Raw genomic sequence first — 23,207 nt, forward strand, 5'->3', positions numbered from 1 at the left:
CCCCTGATTTGCGGCGAGTGCTGCAAAAATTTCAGGCTAATAAACCTGATCGTTGTCCAGCGGAGAAACTGTTTGTCCCTGATAGGTGGACGAATAAAGTTATCTCTGAGGTTCATTGTTCGGTCTTGGCTGGTCATCCTGGAATCTTTGGTACCAGAGAGTTAGTGGCTAGATCCTTTTGGTGGCCATCTCTGTCGCGGGATGTGCATACTTTTGTGCAGTCCTGTGGGATTTGTGCTCGGGCTAAGCCCTGCTGTTCTCGTGCCAGTGGGTTGCTTTTGCCCTTGCCAGTCCCGAAGAGGCCTTGGACACATATCTCTATGGATTTTATTTCAGATCTTCCCGTTTCTCAAAAGATGTCAGTCATTTGGGTGGTCTGTGATCGCTTTTCTAAGATGGTCCATTTGGTACCCTTGTCTAAATTGCCTTCCTCCTCTGATTTGGTGCCATTGTTCTTCCAGCATGTGGTTCGTTTACATGGCATTCCAGAGAATATCGTTTTTGACAGAGGTTCCCAGTTTGTTTCGAGGTTTTGGCGAGCTTTTTGTGGTAGGATGGGCATTGACTTGTCTTTCTCCTCGGCTTTCCATCCTCAGACTAATGGCCAGACCGAACGAACCAATCAGACCTTGGAAACATATCTGAGATGCTTTGTTTCTGCTGATCAGGATGACTGGGTGTCCTTTTTGCCTTTGGCTGAGTTCGCCCTTAATAATCGGGCTAGCTCGGCTACCTTGGTTTCGCCATTTTTCTGCAACTCTGGGTTCCATCCTCGTTTCTCGTCAGGACAGGTTGAGTCTTCGGACTGTCCTGGTGTGGATACTGTGGTGGACAGGTTGCAGCAGATTTGGACTCAGGTAGTGGACAATTTGACCTTGTCCCAGGAGAAGGCTCAACGTTTTGCTAATCGCAGACGCTGTGTGGGTCCCCGACTTCGTGTTGGGGATCTGGTTTGGTTATCTTCTCGTCATATTCCTATGAAGGTTTCCTCTCCTAAGTTTAAACCTTGTTTCATTGGTCCGTATAGGATTTCTGAGGTTCTTAATCCTGTGTCTTTTCGTCTGACCCTTCCAGATTCTTTTTCCATACATAATGTATTCCATAGGTCATTGTTGCGGAGATACGTGGCACCTATGGTTCCTTCTGTTGACCCTCCTGCCCCGGTTTTGGTGGAGGGGGAGTTGGAGTATATTGTGGAGAAGATTTTGGATTCTCGTGTTTCAAGACGGAAACTCCAGTATCTGGTTAAGTGGAAGGGTTATGCTCAGGAAGATAATTCCTGGGTCTTTGCCTCTGATGTCCATGCTCCCGATCTTGTTCGTGCCTTTCATGTGGCTCATCCTGGTCGGCCTGGGGGCTCTGGTGAGGGTTCGGTGACCCCTCCTCAAGGGGGGGGTACTGTTGTGAATTCTGTGGCACAGCTCCCTCCTGTGGTCACAAGTGGTACTTCGGCTGATTCTCTCTGTAAGCTTCCGTTGGTGGAGGGAAGTGGTACTGCGGCTTCTGAGTTTCCTCCCTCAGGTGATGTGGTGAGGTCGTTAGGTGCTGCTCTACTTAACTCCACCTAGTGCTTTGATCCTGGCTTCCTGTCAATATTCTAGTATTGGACTTGTTTTCCTCCTAGATCGTTCCTGTGGCCTGCTGCTCTGCATAGCTAAGTTTTCCTTTGCTATTTTGTTTGCTTTTCTTCTGTCCAGCGTATCTATTTGTTTGCTGGAAGCTCTGATACGCAGAGGGTGTACCTCCGTGCCGTTAGTTCGGTATGGAGGGTCTTTTTGCCCCCTTTGCGTGGTTTTTAGGGTTTTGTGTTGACCGCAAAGTTACCTTTCCTATCCTCGCTCTGTTCAGAAAGTCGGGCCTCACTTTGCTAAATCTATTTCATCTCTACGTTTGTCTTTTCATCTTACTCACAGTCATTATATGTGGGGGGCTGCCTTTTCCTTTGGAGTATTTCTCTGAGGCAAGGTAGGCTTATTTTCTATCTTCAGGCTAGCTAGTTTCTCAGGCTGTGCCGAGTTGCATAGGTAGCGTTAGGCGCAATCCACGGCTGCCTCTAGTGTTGTTGGATAGGATTAGGGATTGTGGTCAACAGAGTTCCCACGTCTCAGAGCTCGTTCTATGTTTTTGGATTATTGTCAGATCACTGTATGTGCTCTGACCTCTATGTTCACTGTGGTACTGAATTGCCTAATCATAACAGGTGACATTCCATTTGCGATTTTTTTCCCAGCCGAAATCGGACTGAGAAAAATCTGTGTCGGCTGAGAAAAAAAATCGCAGCATGCTGTGTATTGCTGAGATTCTCGGACGAGACTCGCCAATGCAAGTCAATGGGTGCGAGAAAAAAAACGCACAGCACTCGCACCATGCGAGTGCTGTCCGATTTTTACGCACCCGTGTCCTTAGAAAAGCCGGCAATTCAGCGCAGAGTACAGTAAAATCACACTGACATGTTAGATTAGAGTAGATATATACACATAGAATAGGTATATATACATATATATATATATATGTCAGGGAGACACCTATATATATATATTTATATTTAATGCAGCGCGAGATAGCTTTAAAGCTGGTAATTCAATTACCGGCTTTTGCTTTCTCCTTCCTAAACCCGACATGATATGAGACCTGGTTTACATACAGTAAACCATCTCATATCACCATTTTTTTTGCATATTCCACCCTACTAATGTCAGTAGTGTGTATATGCAAAATTTGGCCATTGTAGCTATTATATTTAAGGGTTAAATGGCGGAAAAAATTGGCGTGGGCTCCCGCGCAATTTTCTCCGTTAGAGTAGTAAAGCCAGTAACTGAGGGCAGATATTAATAGCCTGGAGAGGGTCCACGGTTATTGCCCCCCCCCCCCTGGCTAAAAATACCTGCCCCCAGCCACCCCAGAAAAGGCACATCTGGAAGATGCGCCTATTCTGGCACTTGGCCACTCTCTTCCCATTCCCGTGTAGCGGTGGGATATGGGGTAATGAAGGGTTAATGCCACCTTGCTATTGTAAGGTGACACTAAGCCAAATTAATAATGGAGAGGCGTCAATTATGACACCTATCCATTATTAATCCAATTGTAGTAGAGGGTTAAATAAAACACAAACACATTATTTAAAATTATTTTAATGAAATAAAAACAATGGTTGTTGGAGTATCATGATCTGAGGGCACCAATTGGGATAAAGAAGAAGCCCCCACACTCTGTTAACCATTTATAATGATGTAGTCACTATTGACAGCAGCATCTAAGGGTACCTTCACACAATGGCATTTTGATCGCTACGACGGCACGATCCGTGACGCTCCAGCATCGTAACAATATCGCTCCAGCGTCGTAGACTGCTGTCACACTTTGCAATGCACGACGCTGGAGTGATAATTTCATGACGTATGTGCGATGTAGAAGCCGTTGGTTACTATGCGCACATCGTATACAATATCGTGCACACCTTTGTTACACCATGCGATCATGCCGCCACAGCGGGACACTAGACGACGAAAGAAAGTTTCAAACGATCTGCTACGACGTACGATTCTCAGCGGGGTCCCTGATCGCAGGAGCGTGTCAGACACAGCGAGATCGCTGGAACGTCACGGATATATCGCTGGAACGTCACAAATCGTGCCGTCGTAGCGATCAAAATGCCACTGTGTGACGGTACCCTAAGGGGTTAAACAGATCTGGACGGTGCAAACACTGATCGTGGGTGATACAGCTAGTTGTCAGCTATAATGTACAGCCGACAGCTGCTGGATTGTCACCTGTATCGTGGAAGCTATTCTCTTATATCTCAGGCCAGTTAAAAGACGTATTGGCTGTCATTAAAGGGAAGGTGCCACCAGTTTTCTTGCATTTTGTTTTTTTGTGAAATTAAGCTTAAAATAGTAATTAAAATGTATTAATGCAATGTTTGCACTGTTCGCAAACATTTCTATATGAAAAATATTATATATTTTTCTACAAATATACATATTTACCACTAGGGGGAGCATTTTCCGTTTTAGACCTCAAGCAGCTATAGTAAGATTTAGCAGCTCTGCCCCAGGGATATTAGACCACCCAAAAGGGGAGGGAAATGGTGATGTCAGCAGTTACTACCCCAACAGTAAGAATGAAGAGCAGCATCACAGGGCAGCACCATTTTGTGTGTGACTGCCCTGTGATCTGCTATCACCAGCAGTTACTGCATCAGAGGCACAGCTTGTTTACAGAGGAGCAGAACACAGTGGGCTCAGCAGCATTTTTTGTGAATAACATTCTTGCCATCCCCCTTCCCCCACCTTAATTCCTGTCCTGTCAGCCGCCCTGCTCTCTCTCCAGGTGTCACCTCCCTCTCTGCAGGCTGTGAGTGCAGCTTCCCGGAGATCACAGGGACTGTGTGTGAGGGGGAGGCAGAGACACAGCAGGAGAAGCACACAGGGCAGCGTGTGAGGAGCAGAGGATGTCTGCTTGGAGTACAGAGGAGCAGTGAGGGCTTCTTCTGTCCTGTGATAGAGAGCACAGGGCTATAATAAAATGGCAGCTAGTCACACCTACAGCAGTGAGTTGTGCAGCCCACAGAGGTGTGCCCAGCTCACTGCTAATGCTGCTGCAATGTTACAGATAGGGTCAGCGCCGGTCTATTATCTCCTATGTCCATGGGGTGCCGTAATCTGACACTGATAGGGCCCTGCTACTGCTGCAAAACCAAGATGTCAGCCCCCAGTGCATTCTTTAAACTCATATAACACATGAAATCTGTTTCACATGCATTTCAAACTTGCTTATAGCAGCATGTTATGCTACATTACAGTGATTTATTAATGACCTACAAACGCGGTACCTTCCCTTTAAGGGGTTAAATGGCTGAAGTGCTGGTAAATAAGACAAGCTAAGCACCCAGTAAATAGTCATGGTGAAAACACGCTTTGTACATGCAATGTTTTTGTGTATACAGCTCCTAGCGAACTGTGTGTCTCGATGTTTACAGAATACAAGCAAACAATGTAACCTGATGCTGCAGGAGAACGAGGGCCAAGACCATGGATACATATGATTCTATATAGGGGATGTGTACACAAACATATAAAAAAAAATTATTATAAAAACAGCAAACGTACATTCATTTGTGTTTCTGTTTTTTGCTCCCCTTCTTCCCAGAGCCATAACTTTTTTTATTTTTCCTCCAATATGGCCACGTTAAGGTTTGTTTTTTGTGGGACAAGTTGTACTTTTGAACGACAACATTGGTTTTACCATATCGCGTACTAAAAATGGGAAACAATTGAAATTGCAGAAGAAGTGTTATGGTACCTTCACACTGAGCGACTTAACAACGATATCGCTAGCGATCCGTGATGTTGCAGCGTCCTGGATAGCGATATCGTTGAGTTTGACACGCAGCAGCGATCTGGATCCTGCTGTGACATCGTTGGTCGGAGCAGAAAGTCCAGAACTTTATTTCGTCGCTGGATCTCCCGCAGACATCGCTGAATCGGCGTGTGTGACGCACTTAGTAACCCGATGTTTACCCTGGTTACCAGTGTAAATGTAAGAAAAACCAAACACTACATACTTACATTCCGATGTCTGTCCCCTTGCCGTCAGTTTCCCGCACTGACTGTGAGCGCCGGCCGACCGTAAAGCACAGCGGTGACGTCACCGCTCTGCTTTACGGCCGGCCGCCGCTGAGACAGTGCAGTGAAGCTGAGGCCGGGGGACAGACACCGGAATGTAAGTATGTACTGTTTGGTTTTTTTTACATTTACAATGGTAACCAGGGTAAACATCGGGTTACTAAGTGCGGCCCTGCACTTAGTAACCCGATGTTTACCCTGGTTACCAGGGGACTTCAGCATCGTTGGTCGCTGGAGAGTTGTCTGTGTGACAGCTCTCCAGCGACGAAACAGCGACGCTGCAGCGATCGGTATCGTTGCCTATATCGCTGCAGCGTCGCTTAATGTGACGGTACCTTAAATCCAGAACTGTTTTTTTTTTTTACCATGTTCATCAAATGCTAAAACTGACCTGCCGTTATGATTCTCCAGGTCATTAGGAGTTCATAGACACCAAACATGTACAGGTTCTTTTTTATTTAGGTGGTGAAAAAAAACAAAGTTTGTTAAAAAGAAAAAAAAATGCATCATTTTCCGAGACCCATAGCGTCTCCATTTTTCAGGATCTGGGCCGGAGTGAGGGCTTAATTTTTGTGTCCCAAGCTGAATTTTTTAATGATACCAGTTTGGTGTGGATACGATCTTTTGATCGCCCATTATTGCATTTTAATGCAATGCTGCGGCGACCAAAAAAATGTAATTCTGGCGTTTTGATTTTTTTCGCTACGCCATTTACTAATCAGATTAATTTTTTTTTATACCTTGATAGATTGGGCGATTCTGAATGCGGCGATACCAAATATGTGTTTATTTGATTTTTTTATTGTTTGATTTCTTTTTAATGAAGCGAAAGCGGGGTGATTTGATATATTTTTTATTTTTTAATATTTTTAAAAGCTTTTTTTTTTTTTTTTTTTTTTTTACTTTCGGCATGCTTCAATAGTCTCCATGGGAAACTAGAAGCTGTAGTTGTCCGATCGCCTATGCTACATACAGGCGATGATCACGAGCTCGTGTGCAATTTGATGTAGTCCGAGAAGCTGATTTGTAACTGGTTTTTATTGCTATTGAATAAAAATGGAAGAATTTTTTTATCAAGTGGAGCTGGAACAATCAATTTCTTTTTCTATGTGGATACGTCTCATCAGGACGGAGATCCGTGCACCTTCTGAAGATCGGTGAGCTGGCTTTTTCCTTTTTATGGATATTTTCAGTCATATCAGATTTATATCTGGTTTTTATATTTGGCTGCTGTCACACACTAAAAGATGCTTTTTATTGCGAAAACTAGTTTTTGCATCACTAAATTTTGAGAGCTATAATTTTTTCATATTTCGGCCGACAGTCATGTGAGGGCTTGTTTTTTTGTGGTATAAGTTGACGTTTTTATTGGTACCATTTTCAGACACATTACATTTTTTGATGGCTTTTCCGATTTTTAGGAGGCAGAATGAATAAAAACCAGCGATTCAGGAATGATTTTTTGGGGGGAGTGGAGCGTCATGTCATTCCGCGTGTGGTAAAATTGATAAGTCAGTTTTATTCTTCGGGTCAGTAGTATTACAGCGATACCTCATTAATACAGTTTGTTTATGTTATGGTGCTTTTACACAATAACATTTTTTTATTGAAAAAATAATTATTTTTGCATCGCTTTATTCTGAGAGCTATAACTTTTTTTCTTATTACAGGGCCTCTAGTTATGCGTTTTAAAGGGCCAGCGGCCCACTTTGTAGTATAGAACCGCTGGCCTGGCAGATTAGTAAGCCGGGCTTGGGCCCGATACAGGCCCCCTTTGCCCAGTTTGCTCCGTACACCAGTCAGGGCAGTAATGCCCTGATGGTGACCCTGCTCCCTGGATGTGGCCGCTGGAGAAAAATTGATGACAAATCAAAGAGACGGATGATCAGAATGGAAACAAAAGAGCCCAGAAAAACTTCTAAACAGATTGAAGGTGAACTTCAAGCTCAAGGAACATCAGTGTCAGATCGCACCATCCATCGTTGTATGAGCCAAAGTGGACTTCATGGGAGACGACCAAGGAGGACACCATTTTTGAAAAAACAAATCATAAAAAAGACAGACTGGAATTTGCCAAATGACATGTTGACAAGCCACAATGCTTCTGGGAGAATGTCCTATGGACAGATGAGAAAAAAATGGAACTTTTTGACAAGGCACATCAGTTCTATGTTCACAGACGGAAAAATAAAGCAGATCAAGAAAAGAACACTGTCCCTACTGTGAAACATGGAGGAGGCTCTGTTATGTTCTGGGGCTGCTTTGCTGCATCTGGCACAGGGTGTCTAGAATCTGTGCAGGGTACAATAAAATCTCAAGACTATCAATGGATTCTAGAAAGAAATGTTCTGCCCAGTGTCAGAAAGCTTGGTCTCAGGTCATGGGTCTTGGAACAGGATAATGACCCAAAACACACAGCTAAACCACCCAAAAATGGCTAAGAGGAAAACATTGGACTATTGTGAAGTGGCCTTCTATGAGCCCTGACCTAAATCCTATTGGGCATCTTTGGAAAGAGCTGAAACATGCCGTCTGGAAAAGGCAACCTTCAACAAACACGAGACAACTGGAGCAGTTTGCTCTTGAGGAGTGGACCAAAATACCTGTCGAGAGGTGCAGAAATCTCATAGACAGTTACAGGAATCGTTTGATTGCAGTGATTGCCTCAAAAGGTTGTGCAACCAAATATTAGGTCAATGGTACCATCATTTCTGTCTAGGCCTATTTCATGAGTTTTATTTTTTTTAAAATTCTGTAGAAGCATGGATGAAAAGCAATGTCTGACTTTCATTTGATCATTTTCATAGATTTTTTATTTATTATTTCTTTTGTCAGACTCAAGTTATTTCTGTGACCATTGTGAGTTTTTCTGTCATTAAACAATGAGTACCAACAATTTTGACCACGTGTGTATGCCCCCATTTAATACTATTCTCCCATTAGTTCCTGCAATCAGCAATATCCCCCCATTTGTGCACCCACTTAATAATATTCTGCCATTTATGTCCCCACTTAGTAAATTCACCCATGTGCATCACTGCTTAATATTGCCCCCCCCCTCTGTGCCCCTGCTTAGTAATATTCCCTTTTTGTGCCCCCACTTAACAATATCTTCCATGCAACAGTCCTCTTATATTTGTGGCAATTAAAAATAAACAAAAAAAGAACATTAAACTCGCTTTACAATTTTGTATCATTTTACCAGATTAAATGGATGATTTTAAGAGGTTATAGTTAGAACAAGTACTATTAGCCCCTTTACCCCCAAGTGTGGTTTGCACGTTAACGACCAGGCCAATTTTTATAATTCTGACCACTGTCCCTTTATGAGGTTATAACTCTGGAACGCTTCTCTTTTTTACAACATCATTTTTTTTTAGGGACCACATCACATGTGAAGTCACTTTGAGGGGTCTATATGATAGAAAATACCCAAATGTGACACCATTCTAAAAACTGCACCCCTCAAGGTGCTCAAAACCACATTCAAGTAGTTTATTAACCCTTCAGTTGCTTCACATGACTTTTTGGAATGTTTAAAAAAAAAAATTAACATTTAACTTTTTTCACAAAAAATTTACTTCAGCTCCAATTTGCTTTATTTTACCAAGGGTAACTGGTGAAAATGGACCCCAAAAGTTGTTGTACAATTTGTCCTGAGTGCGCTGGTACCCCATATGTGGGGGTAAACCACTGTTTGGGCGCATGGGAGAGCTCGGAAGGGAAGGAGAGCCATTTGACTTTTCAATGCAAAATTTACTGGAATTGAGATGGGACACCATGTTGCGTTTGGAGAGCTCCTGATGTGCCTAAACATTGAAACCCCGCACAAGTGACACCATTTTGGAAAGTAGACCCCCTAAGGAACTTATCTAGATGTGTGGTGAGCACTGTGACCCACCAAGTGCTTCACAGAAGTTTATAATATAGAGCCATAAAAATAAAAAATATTTTTTCACAAAAATGAACTTTTCGTCCCAAATTTTTTATTTTCCCACGGGTACCAGAAGAAATTGTACCCCAAAAGTTGTTGTGCAATTTGTCCTGAGTACGCTGATACCCCATACAGTATGTGGGGGTAAACCACTGTTTGGGCGCATGGCAGAGCTCGGAAGGGAAGGTGCGCCATTTGACTTTTCAATGCACAATTGACTGGAATTGAGATGGGACGCAATGTTTCATTTGGAGAGCCCCTGATGTGCCTAAACATTGAAACCCCCCACAAGTGACACCATTTTGGAAGGTAGACCCTTTAAGGATCTTATCTAGATGTGTTGTGAGAGCTTTGAACCCCCAAGTGTTTCACTACAGTTTATGACGCAGAGCCGTGAAAATAAAAAAAAAATTTTTCCACAAAATTATTTTTTAGCCCCCAGCTTTGTATTTTCCCAAGGGTAACAGGAGAAATTGGACCCCAAAAGTTGTTGTCCAATTTGTCCTGAGTACGCGGATACCCCATATGTGGGGAGGAACCACCGTTTGGGCGCATGGCAGAGCTCGAAATGGAAGGAGCACCATTTGGAATGCAGACTTAGATGGATTGGTCTGCAGGCGTCACGTTGCATTTGCAGAGCCCCTGATGTACCTAAACAGTAGAAACCCCCCACAAGTGACCGCATATTGGAAACTAGACCCCCCAAGGAACTTATCTAGATGTGTTTTGAGAACTTTGAACCCCCAAGTGTTTCACTACAGTTTATAACGCAGAGCCGTGAAAATAAAAAATCATTTTTTTCCAACAAAAATGTTTTTTTCAGCCCCCCAAATTTTTATTTTCCCAAGGGTAACAAGAGAAATTGGACCCCAAAAGTTGTCCAATTTGTCCTGAGTACTCTGATACCCCATATGTTGGGGCAAACCTGTTTGGGCGCACGGGAGAGCTCGGAAGGGAAGGAGCAGTGTTTTACTTTTTCAACGCAGAATTGGCTGGAATTGAGATCGGATGTCATGTCGCGGTTGGAGAGCCCTGATGTTCCTAAACAGTGAAAACCCCCAACTGTAACTGAAACCCTAACCCAAACACACTTAACCCCAACCACACCCCTAACCCCAACACACCCCTAACCCTAATCCGAACCCTAACCACACCCCTAACTCCAACACACCCCTAACCCTAATCACACCCCTAACCCTGACACACCCATAACCCTAATCCCAACCGTAAATGTAATCCAAACTCTAACCCTAACTTCAACCCCAACCCTAACTGTAGACCTAACTTTAGCCCTAACCCTAACTGTAGCCCTAACCCTAGCCCTAGCAGAATGTTATGGCTGGCAATCAGGCAACACAGCGTGCAGTAATCAGCGCACATACAGAGATCTGGCAATAACCAAAAACAATAGGACAAGCTCTGAGACGTGGAATCTCTGTAGACTGCAGTACCTGATCTATCCTCACACAACTATAAGCAGCAGTGGATTGCGCCTAAAACTACCTATGCAACTCGGCACTGCCTGAGGAGCTGACTAGCCTGAAGATAGAAATACAAGCCTGACTTACCTCAGAGAAATACCCCAAAGGAATAGGCAGCCCCCCACATATAATGACTGTTAGCAAGATGAAAAGACAAACGTAGGAATGAAATAGATTCAGCAAAGTGAGGCCCGATATTCTAGACAGAGCGAGGATAGCAAAGAGAACTATGCAGTCTACAAAAAACCCTAAAACGAAAACCACGCAAAGGGGCAAAAAGACCCACCGTGCCGAACTAACAGCACGGCGGTGCACCCCTTTGCTTCTCAGAGCTTCCAGCAAAAGTTAATAGCAAGCTGGACAGAAAAAACAGAAAACAAACTAGAAGCACTTATCTAGCAGAGCAGCAGGCCCAAGGAAAGATGCAGTAGCTCAGATCCAACACTGGAACATTGACAAGGAGCAAGGAAGACAGACTCAGGTGGAGCTAAATAGCAAGGCAGCCAACGAGCTCACCAAAACACCTGAGGGAGGAAGCCCAGAGACTGCAATACCACTTGTGACCACAGAAGTGAACTCAGCCACAGAATTCACAACAGCAGAATGACCTAAAACCAGCTATTCATGAATTTCCTTTGTGGGGGGCGTTTATACCGTTCCATGTTGGTAAAATTGATAAAGCAGTTTTATTCTTCGGGTCAGTCCGATTACAGCGATACCTCACTTATATCATTTTTTAAAAACTATTTTATAGAAAAAATAATTATTTTTGCATGGCTTTATTCTGAGGACTATAACTTTTTTATTTTTTCGCTGATGATGCTGTATGGCGGCTCGTTTTTTACGGGACAAGATGACGTTTTCAGCGGTACCATGGTTATTTATATCCATCTTTTTGATCGCGTGTTATTTCACTTTTGGTTCGGAGGTATGATAATAAATAGTTGTTTTTTGCCTCTTTTTTTTTTACGGTGTTCACTGAATGGGTTAACTATTGGGATAGTTTTATAGGTTGGGTCATTACGGACGTGGCGATACTAAATATGTGTACTTTTATTGTTTTGTTTTTTTTTATTTAGATAAAGAAATGTATTTATGGGAACAATATTTTTTTTTCTTTATTTAGGAATTATTATTTATTTTTATTTTTTTACACATTAAATATTTTTTTTTTACATTATCACATTGTCCCATGGGGGGACATCACTATAAAGTGACAGATCACTGATCTGACACTTTGCAGAGCACTGTGTCAGATCAGCGATCTGACGTGCACTGCTCCAGGCTTACAGGCGCCTGCTCTGAGCAGGCGCTTGTAAGCCACCTCCCTGCAGGACCCGGAAGTAGCCCCGCGGCCATTTTGGATTCAGGGCCTGCATGGAGGAGACGTCGGTACAAGGTGAGCACATCGCCTTGTACCGAGGGTCTCAGGGAAGCCCGCAGGGAGCCCCCTCCCTGCGCGATGCTTCCCTATGCCCCTAGGATGCTTCCCTATGCCCCCGTAATGCTGCGATCATGTGTTCCGGGAGTTAGTGTGAGAGGAGCAGTCCGTGACCCCCTCCTGGCACATAGTGCCGGATGTCAGCTGCGATAGTCAGCTGACACCCGGCCACGATCAGCCGCGCTCCCCCCGTGAGGGCGGCCGATTGCGTATGACGTACTATCCCGTCACTGGAAATTAAGTCCCAGGTCACCTCGACGGGATAGTACGTCATATGGGATTAAGGGGTTAATGTTTTGGTGCTTTTATACAATAAAAACTATTTTATATAAAAAATAATTATTTTTGCATCGCTTCATTCTGAGGGTTATACATTTTTCATTTTTTCGCTGATGATGCTGTATGGCGGCTTGTTTTTTATGTGATTACGTTTTCAGCGGTATCATGTTTATATCCGTCTTTTTTGATCGCGTGTTATTCCATTTTTTATTCAGCGGTATGATGATAAAGCATTGTTTTTTGCCTCGTTTTTTTTTTGTTACGGTGTTCACTGAAGGGGTTAACTAGTGGGACAGTTTTATAGGATGGGTCGTTGCGGACGCGGCAATACTGAATATGTGTACTTTTATTGTTTTTTTAATTTACATAAAGAAATGTATTAAAAAAAAATTATTTTTCTTTATTTAGGATTTTTTTTTTTAAAAGATATATATATTTTTACACATATTAATTTTTTTTAAATTACTTTTTTACATTGTCCCAGGGTGGGACATCACTGTATAAAGTCACATTGCATTGTTCTGAGGGTCTCAGGGAAGCACGCAGTGAGCCCCCTCCCTGCGCGATGCTTCCCTATGCCACCGGAACGCTGCGATCTTGTTTGATCGCAGTGTTACGGGGGTTAAAGTGAAGGGATGACTCCTGGCACATAGTGCCGGGTGTCAGCTGTGATAATCAGCTGACACCCGGCTGCGCTCACGGGGAGGATCTGATCGCGTATGACGTACTATCTTGTCCATGGGAATTAAGTCCCAGGTCACATGGACAGGATAGTACATCCGATGGCAAAAAGGGTTTAATAATGAACATTGTATGGAAATACTATGCAACAAACAAGTAAGACTAATATGTACAGTACAAACCAAAAGTTTGGACACACCTTCTCATTTAAAGATTTTTCTGTATTTTCATGACTATGAAAATTGTACATTCACACTGAAGGCATCAAAACTATGAATTAACACATGTGGAATTATATACTTAACAAAAAAGTGTGAACCAACTGAAATTATGTCTTATATTCTTATATTATATAGCTTCTTCAAAGTAGCCACCTTTTGCTTTGATGACTGCTTTGCACACTCTTGGCATTCTCTTGATGAGCTTCAAGAGGTAGTCACCGATAATGGTCTTCCAACAATCTTGAAGGAGTTCCCAGAGATGCTTAGCACTTGTTGGCACTTTTGCCTTCACTCTGCGGTCCAGCTCACCCCAAACCATCTCAATTGGGTTCAGGTCTGGTGACTGTGGAGGCCAGGTCATCTGGCGTAGCACCCAATCACTCTCCTTCTTGGTCAAATAGCCCTTACACAGCCTGGAGGTGTGTTTGGGGTCATTGTCCTGTTGAAAAAGAAATGATGGTCCAACTAAACGCAAACCGGATGGAATAGCATGCCGCTGCAAGATGCTGTGGTAGACATGCTGGTTCAGTATGCCTTAAATTTTGAATAAATCCCCAACAGTGTCACCAGCAAAGCACCCTCACACCATCACACCTCCTCCTCCATGCTTCACGGTGGGAACCAGGCATGTAGAGTCCATCCGTTCACCTTTTCTGCGTCGCACAAAGACACGGTGGTTGGAACCAAAGATCTCAAATTTGGACTCATCAGACCAAAGCACAGATTTCCACTGGTCTAATGTCCATTCCTTGTATTCTTTAGCCCCAACAAGTCTCTTCTGCTTTTTGCCTGTCCTTAGCAGTGGTTTCCTAGTAGCTATTTTACCATGAAGGCCTGCTGCACAAAGTCTCCTCTTAACAGTTGTTGTAGAGATGTGTCTGCTGCTAGAACTCTGTGTGGCATTGACCTAATCTCTAATCATAGCTGCTGTTAACCTGCGATTTCTGAGGCTGGTGACTCGGATAAACTTATCCTCAGAAGCAGAGGTGACTCTTGGTCCTCCTTTCCTGGGGCGGTCCTCATGTGAGCCAGTTTCTTTGTAGCGCTTGATGGTTATGCCACTGCACTTGGGGACACTTTCAAAGTTTTCCTAATTTTTCGGACTGACTGACCTTCATTTCTTAAAGTAATGATGGCCACTCATTTTTCCTAGCTGCTTTTTTCTTGCCATAATACAAATTCTAATAGTCTATTCAGTAGGACTATCGGCTGTGTATCCACCAGACTTCTGCACTACACAACTGATGGTCCCAACCCCATTTATAAGGCAAGAAATCCCACTTATTAAACCTGACAGGGCACACCTGTGAAGTGAAAACCATTTCCGGTGACTACCTCTTGAATCTCATCAAGAGAATGCCAAGAGTGTGCAAAGCAGTCATCAAAGCAAAAGGTGGCTACTTTGAAGAACCTAGAATATAAGACATAATTTCAGTTGTTTCACACTTTTTTGTTAAGTATATAATTCCACATGTGTTAATTCATAGTTTTGATGCTTTCAGTGTGAATGTACAATTTTCATAGTCATGAAAATACAGAAAAATCTTTAAATGAGAAGGTTTGTCCAAACTTTTGGTCTGTACTGTACATTAACCAGAAGCTTTAAAAAAAATGTGAATATATTTTTTTCTGTTATGACAGCACCAATGAGAGAGGGGATCTGCCCTTCAAGGATAGGAAACCTTCAAGATAAAAAGGGCGGCTCCTTTCCTGTCCTTGACAAGGGAACAGCAGCAGGAGCTGCTGGCACGGCTGCAGAAGAAAGAAGACAAGTTCCCAGACCTGGGCCTTTCAGTTATGGCAGGGCACGTCTCTGCTTTGGCCTGCACCAGAGGTACTGGAAATGCCGCTTGGGGGCCCATGGGGTCTCGGCGGTTGGTTGTATGGCAGCCTGTGGCGCCATCACCGCATGGTTAGCCTGCGGCCCTGCGTCCTGGTGCGGTCACAGAGCACAGCTGGAAACCGAATATTTATAATATAATTTGTTACTTACGCCAGGTCCAGTGCTGTGTCTCTGCTGGGGCTCCTGTTGTGAATTCTGCTTTTGGGTTCCCTCCAGTGGTTGTAGGTGATAATGCAGTTGTCCAGGAGTTGCAGTCATGGTCAGGTGTATCTGCTGATTGCAGTTCTGACTGGGCTAGGTGTGCAGGATTCATTAGTCCTTGCCAGTTGTCCATAGTTCAGGGAGGTTTTGGATCTGTGTCTGGTTCCTCCTGCCTTGCTGCCAATTCAGCAAAGATAAGTGTTTGTTTGTTTTTTTCCTGTGGCACACAAGCTGTGTGCTTAATATTTTGTGCTATTCATTTGTTTTCTCTTGTCCAGCTTAGATTGTGTCAGTGTTTTCTCAGTCTAGTTGGATTCTCAGGAGTTGCAGATATACGCTCCACATCTTTAGTTAGATGGTGGAATTTTTTGTAACATCTGCTGTGGTTATTTTTTGGAAGGGTTTTAATACTGACCGCTTAGTATTCTGTCCTATCCTTTCCTATTTAGCTAGAAGTGGCCTCTTTTGCTAAATCCTGTTTCCTGCCTGCGTGTGTCTTTCCTCTACTACTCACAGTCAATATTTGTGGGGGGCTGCCTATCCTTTGGGGTTCTGCTCTGAGGCAAGGTAGAATTCCTACTTCCATCTATAGGGGTATTTAGTCCTCCGGCTGTGTCGAGGTGTCTAGGATTTGTTAGGCACACCCCACAGCTACTTCTAGTTGCGGTGTTAAGTTCAGGAATTGCGGTCAGTATAGTTTCCACCAACTCCTGAGAAAGTTCCATGCGGCTCCAAGGCCACCAGATCATAACAGGCTCCATGATCTGTGTAAAGCAGGAGTCACCAACCTGTAGTTCGGGAGCCACATGTGTTGTCTCGCGGTCCCATGAATTGTGGCTCACGGCTTTCTACCAGCTTGGTGCATTAGTTCCAGGTCTAGCAAACAGGCATGGAGAGCTCTTCTGAAAAAGATGAATTTTGTGAGTAGTCCTGCACTGAAGAGCAGATCTGGATGCACATATACTAGTCTTGGGGGTTTAGAGAGAAGTATGGAAGTCCGGACGTGCTTGAAGCTGCATGTTATTGTGCTAGGAGTGCTTGATGGGGGTATGGTGGGAACTCCTGTATCTTGGTATTCTGATTTCTGTGGAAAAGCTTTGGTTATCATTATACCCGTAATGGGGGTTTGGTTGTCACTCCTGTGAGGGGATGGGAGCTGGATGTGGCTTGTGACCCTCTTTGACCCGAATGTGGCTCTCAAGGTCAGAAAGGTTGGGGACCACTGGTGTGCAGGCTAGTACTCTAGCCAGTCATTGGCTGCAGCGCTGATGACGTGACGTCATCGTTCCAGTCTGTACACAATCGCCAGAGCAGCGGCAAAGACGCAGCGCTGAACCTGAGGAGGGGAAGCTGGAAATGAGAATCTTGTTTATACTGTATTTTATATCATTTGCACTTGTTTAAATGATCTTGGTTGAGTAAAATGACTGCTGGCGGTTTCATGGTATAATGGTAAGGATATTAGCACTGTATGTAGCTATGGAACCCCGATTCTTCTCTAAAGGCTTACGCCATAATATGTGGGACAGTGCCTTGATTTGCCTTTCCAGGACCATGGGTGAAGCAAAGTGCACGTTCTATAAGTAGATATTCCTAAGCCTGAAGGACTTGCTCAGTGTGTTTTCATCAAGGAGGATTAGCAAGATTAAAATGCTAGCGTACACTTGTGCTGATGTATTTGGCCTTTCACATGTGTTGTAGCAGAAATGTGTAGAATACAGAATTATACTATATATTAATATCCAGTTAATGAGAACCTGAAATCTTGGCTTCGGGGAAGGTTTCAAATTTTCACTTATGGTCATTTTGTCTTTTATCTGACAACATCAATTTGTATATCTGTCGGTTACTAATCAGGTGTACAATGGGTTAAGAGGATTATTTTTTCCTTTTACCATGTATTTCTTCCTTTTTGAGAAAAAAAAAATTAAAAAATGTACTGGTATGTGGAATATGGATTAAATTTCTCTTGCATAAAATCCCTTACTGATCAAGTTAATTATCATTGATATAGTAAAGATACTACCTAGGTGAGCTTTGCTGCAGAGTGGTGACTATTTTTGTTGCTTTTTTTTTAAACTGTAATTTTTATTGAAAATTTTCATATGTAAATAAGACAAAAAAATTACAAAACATACTTATATAAATGATATGGCAGATTATCTCTCTACAATAATAAAGGGGCTTAACGGTATACATACAAGTCCTTCCACCTCCATTTTTTTAAAAAGAAAAACAGACATACCACCATACCAGGTAAATGTAGATGTAAATGTAAAATAATTGTTCCATTCGTGCCGGTATGTATCACCAGGGTTGCCATCAGGACATTACAGCCCTGACTGGCGTTTGGGGCCCACCGGGCAGAGGGGGCCCGTATCGGGCCGAGGCACAGCTTGCTAATCTGCCGGGCCGGACCAGCGGTTCTATAATACGAAGTGGGCCGCCGGCCCTTTAAAACGCCTAACTAGAGGCCCTGTGTGCAACTACCTGCCTGATAAATCTTATCCCTATGTGCAAAAATGGAGAGAATCCTGGATAGCCCCTTTAAGTTGAGCAGTCTGGGGCAATTCTGCTTTCAAAGAACAGTAATGAAAAATGAGTACCACCCCAATTCATCTTTTGCGTTTTGTAAGTCCTTTTTCTGTTCTTTTTTTTTTTTGCCCTGTGGCATTCACTGATATTTTTGCGTCAATTTCATCAGTGTTGCAATTTCGGTCATTAATTTTTCAACAAGTCAAAGGTCTGTTTTTCTGTATTTGAATTTTTTTTTAAAACTTTAAGCGCAAAAAGTTGCTCATTATCCAAATTGTTGCTATAATTATTGGTGTACAAAAAAAAATCACTGCAGCAGGGAATTGAGGTACATTTGCATCAAATTTTGTGACTTTTTGAAAAGTGAAAAATGATAAATCAGGCAAAAACATCTAGAAACCCTAAACCCCACCTACAGTGGGAATGAAAATGAAAAAAAAAAATAACACGGCCGAACAAGTATTAAAATAGACTTGAAAAAATGCACAAACGGACAGATTAGTTTGGTGCAATAAAAAAAGGCGCAAAACACTAAAAACTTGAGAAAAAACAGGTGCAAATACAGTACAATAATGAACCAGTTCTATAGCGATTATCAATTTTCTTATAAAATTCCTGTCGATTTTTCTTGCTACCATGGTAACACAACATAATTTGTTAGTGTACATCCTCATAAAATTCCGAAACCTAGTGACCTCTAGTGTTGGAGAGTGGAAATGTCTCTATAACTATCGCAACACTTTTTTTATTTGAAGCAACAGAGGTGCCCAACAGGAGCTGAATTGGCAATAGATACGTTCCAGCACCAAAGCGGAAGCCTTAAAGGAGCGGTCTCACAAACCAAATACATTTTAATCAGTAGATCTTGAAATAAAAATAAGTCCAACAATTAGATGAGTTTAAACAGTGGTCCAAGAAAATTAATCATAATCCTAAATGTCTATTTAATGTCATAATCTTTGTTTTTAATGCAATTAAGAAAATCCATTTCCTCCCCTCACTACACTAACGGCTTTATTTTGTTTAATACTTCCTCTTTGATGCTTCTTTTGAGTGTCCCAGTGCATTGTACAAAGATATAAGCATTGTGGAATTTACTTTTATTCCCAGATCTAATAATATGTACTAGGTTTGTGGGACAACCCCTTTAAATGTTTAGTATAGTTTCCACAAATAAAGATTGTTCTTTGTATAATGGAAAGCTGTACAGTTTTCCAATATACTAGTAAGGGACAGTTGTTAGTCAATGGAGTTTTATCATAACCACAGCGCTTGCCTTGAAGATGAAGCAGTGAACACATGGATTTGGCTGGTTATAACTTGAACAGTTTTTCCTCAATTTGAGGCCGCTCAACAAGGTGGTTACAATCTTCCAAAAAGGGCAGAAATTACCTGTTGCCCACAGAAAAGTGGTACATGGCTTGATATTTACCCGTGCACTTCATTCCTTCCTAGAGGCGTTGTCCCATATGCATCATATCTATTGTCACTTTGATTCCTTTTCACATCCTAATGGAGTGATCTGCTCTCTCTTAGGTGATGAACAGTTGTCTGCAGTTTCCCCACAGAATCGTAGGTCGTGATGTTGGGGCTCCCCAACTCTCACCCTCTCACTGAGTGTGGATGGTCTTAATTGGCTTGGTTAACATTTTAGATGCAATTATAAATAAGACCATGAGATATAAAAGGGAATCTGTCACCTCCCCGGACGTATATGACCTATAAATATGAATTTCAATTTCAAAAAACTGACCGTCACATCCAAACATAGACTAAGTATGAACAGGTGCTGAACCTAGAGTCACCAACTCATATACACTCAAACAAAAAGGCAGGTTGCGCCAAAATTTGCAAACATTAAACATGAAAATTGAATTGCATTACTGCACTAGAAATATGAAAAATTTAGAAATTTTAGTGCGTAAATTGGCCAATTCATGTGTACCTGGTAGCCACGATAAGACATTTCTCGTATACCAGGACCTATCAATGCCTTTCCTCACTTAGAATAAAGTCTTCATCTGTATGGGCATACAGGTGATGGAAATGTTACACTAGTCCTACCTGTATGCCTCATATTAATGGTCTTGACGTTGAGAAATGTTATATTCTTTATGTTAACCCCTTAACCCCCAAAGGTGGTTTGCATGTTAATGATCGGGCCAATTTTTACAATTCTGACCACTGTTATGAGGTTATAACTCTGGAACGTTTGCATGGATCCCGGTGATTCTGACATTGTTTTCTCATGACATATTGTACTTTATGTTAGTGGTAAAATTTCCTTGACGTTACTTGTGCTTATTTGTGAAAAAACAAAAATTTGGCGAAAATTTTGAAAATTTCGCAATTTTCCAAGTTTGAATTTTCATGCCCTTAAATCACAGATATGTCACACAAAATACTTAATAAGTAACATTTCCCACATGTCTACTTTACATCAGCACAATTTTGGAACCAAATTTTTTTTTTGTTAGGGAGTTATAAGGGTTAAAAGTTGACCAGCAATTTCTCATTTTTACAACACCATTTTTTTTTTAGGGACCACATCTCATTTGAAGTCATTTTGAGGGGTCTATATGATAGGAAATACCCAAGTGTGACACCATTCTAAAAACTGCACCCCTGAAGGTGCTCAAAACCACATTCAAGAAGTTTATTAACCATTCAGGTGTTTCACAGGAATTTTTGGAAAGTTTAAAAAAAATTGAACATTTAACTTTTTTCACAAAATTTACTTCTGTTCCAATTTGTTTTATTTTACTAAGGGTAACAGGAGAAATTGGACCCCAAAAGTTGTTGTACAATTTGTTCTGAGTACACTGATACCCCATATGTTGGGGTAAACCCCTGTTTGGGTGTACAGGAGAGCTCGGAAGGGAAGGAGCACTGTTTTATTTTTTCAGCGCAGAATTGGCTGGAATTGAGATCGGACGCCATGTTGCGTTTGGAGAGCCCCTGATGTGCCCTAATCCCAACCATAACCCTAACCACACCCGTAACCCTGACACACCCCTAACCCTAATCACAACCCTAGTCCCAACCGTAAATGTAATCCTAACCCTAGCTTGAAGCTCCAACCCTAACTTTAGCCCTAAGCCTAATGGGAAAATAGAAATAAATACATTTTTTTAATTTTATTATTTTTCCCTAACTAAGGCGGTGATAATGGGGGGCTTGATTTACTATTTATAGTAGGGTTTTATATTTGGCAGCTGTCAAACTAAAAGACGCTTTTTATTGCACAAAATAGTTTTTGCATCACCATATTTGAGAGCTATAATTTTTCCATATTTTGGTCGACAGAGTCATATGAGGTCTTGTTTTTTGCGGGACGAGTTGACGTTTTTATTGATACCATTTTCGGGCACGTGACTTTTTTATCGCGTTTTATTCCGATTTTTGTGAGGCAGAACGAACAAAAACCAGCAATTCATGAATTTCTTTTGGGGGAGGCGTTTATACCATTCCGCGTTTGGTAAAATGGATGAAGCAGTTTTATTCTTCGGGTCAGTACGATTACAGCGATACCTCATTTATATCATTTGTTTATGTTTTGGCGCTTTCATACAATGAGAACTATTTTATATAAAAAATAATTATTTTTGCATTGCTTTACTCTGAGGGCTATAACTTTTTTATTTTTTCACTGATGACGCTGTATGGCGGCTCGTTTTTTAAGGGACAAGATGTTTTACCATGTTTATTTATAGCTGTCTTTTTGATTGCGTGTTATTCCACTTTTTGTTCGGCGGTATGATGATGAAGCATTGTTTTTTGCCTCTTTTTTTTTACGGTGTTCACTGAAGGGGTTAAATAGTGGGACAGTTTTATAGGTCGGGTCGTTACGGACGTGGCGATACTAAATATGTATACTTTTATTGTTTTTTTTATTTACATAAAGAAATGTACTGGAACAATATTTTTTTTTTCTTTATTTAGGAATTTTTTTTTTACACAGTGTAATTTTTTTTAAACTTTTTTACTTTGTCCCAGGGAGGGACATCACTGTATAGTGTCAGATCGCTGATCTGACACTTTGCAGAGCACTGTGTCGGATCAGCGATCTGACCGGCACTGCAGGAGGCTTGCCGACTCCTGCTCTGAGCAGGCGCTCGTAAGCCACCTCCCTGCAGGACCCGGAAGGACCCCTGCAGCCATCTTGGATCTGGTGCCTGCAGGGAGGAGAACGGAGGAGACCCTCGGAACAACGCGATCACATCGCATTGTTCCGAGGGTCGCAGGGAAGCACGCAATGCTTCCCTATGCCACTGGAACGCTGTGATCATGTTTGATCGCAGTGTTCCGGGGGTTAAAGTGCCGGGAGCACTCCGGTGTGTGTGCGCGCCGATAATATCCTCTCCCCACTTCCTCCCTGCACAGTCATCGCTAGGAACCATGTGTAAATGGAGATGACTATGCAGGGAGGAAGTGGGGAGAGAACCCTTTCGCTGCGCACACCGGAGGTCACTGGAGCAGAAGTTGCCTGCGCAGGAGATACAGGAAGTACTAGTGTAACATTTCTATTACCTGTATGCCCATATTAATAGACCATATACATCCTGGGGGGTGACAGATTCCCTTTAAGGAGTTTGACAGAGGGAGGGGCTTCTTCTGTCTATAGATCACCTCATCTACACCTGTGATCTGACTGCAGCGACCAATGCCGTGAAAATCGGATTGCATTCAGATGTCATCCGAATGCAGTCCAATGTTTTCTGCACACTCATTGACTTGCATGGCCAAGTGCGATCCGAATATCGGTTCCAACCAGCTAAGTGTGAGAAAAATATTAAACTTTAAAAGGGTTGTTAGTTTTAATAAAAAGCAGGAGCCAGCGCTGATAATGCACTAAAATAACAAAATTACTTCACTGTTGAACCCCCAGATGATCCAACGCTGACTGATCGCTCTTCTCCGGCCTTCTTCTTTACATGGCTGTCTCATGGACAGCTCACATCACTGCA

The 23,207-nt window shown here is 42.4% G+C and overlaps 1 protein-coding gene across 2 annotated transcripts in view; it reads left to right on the plus strand.

Annotated features, from left to right (window-relative positions):
• The window catches only part of LOC138672905 (apoptosis-inducing factor 3-like), a 158,954-nt gene that overhangs the window by 22,227 nt on the left and 113,520 nt on the right, over positions 1-23,207 (plus strand). The gene's annotated exons all lie outside the window — the stretch shown is intronic.

The sequence above is a fragment of the Ranitomeya imitator genome, chromosome 3 (genome assembly GCF_032444005.1).
Source record: "Ranitomeya imitator isolate aRanImi1 chromosome 3, aRanImi1.pri, whole genome shotgun sequence".
NCBI classification, from domain to species: domain Eukaryota; kingdom Metazoa; phylum Chordata; class Amphibia; order Anura; family Dendrobatidae; genus Ranitomeya; species Ranitomeya imitator.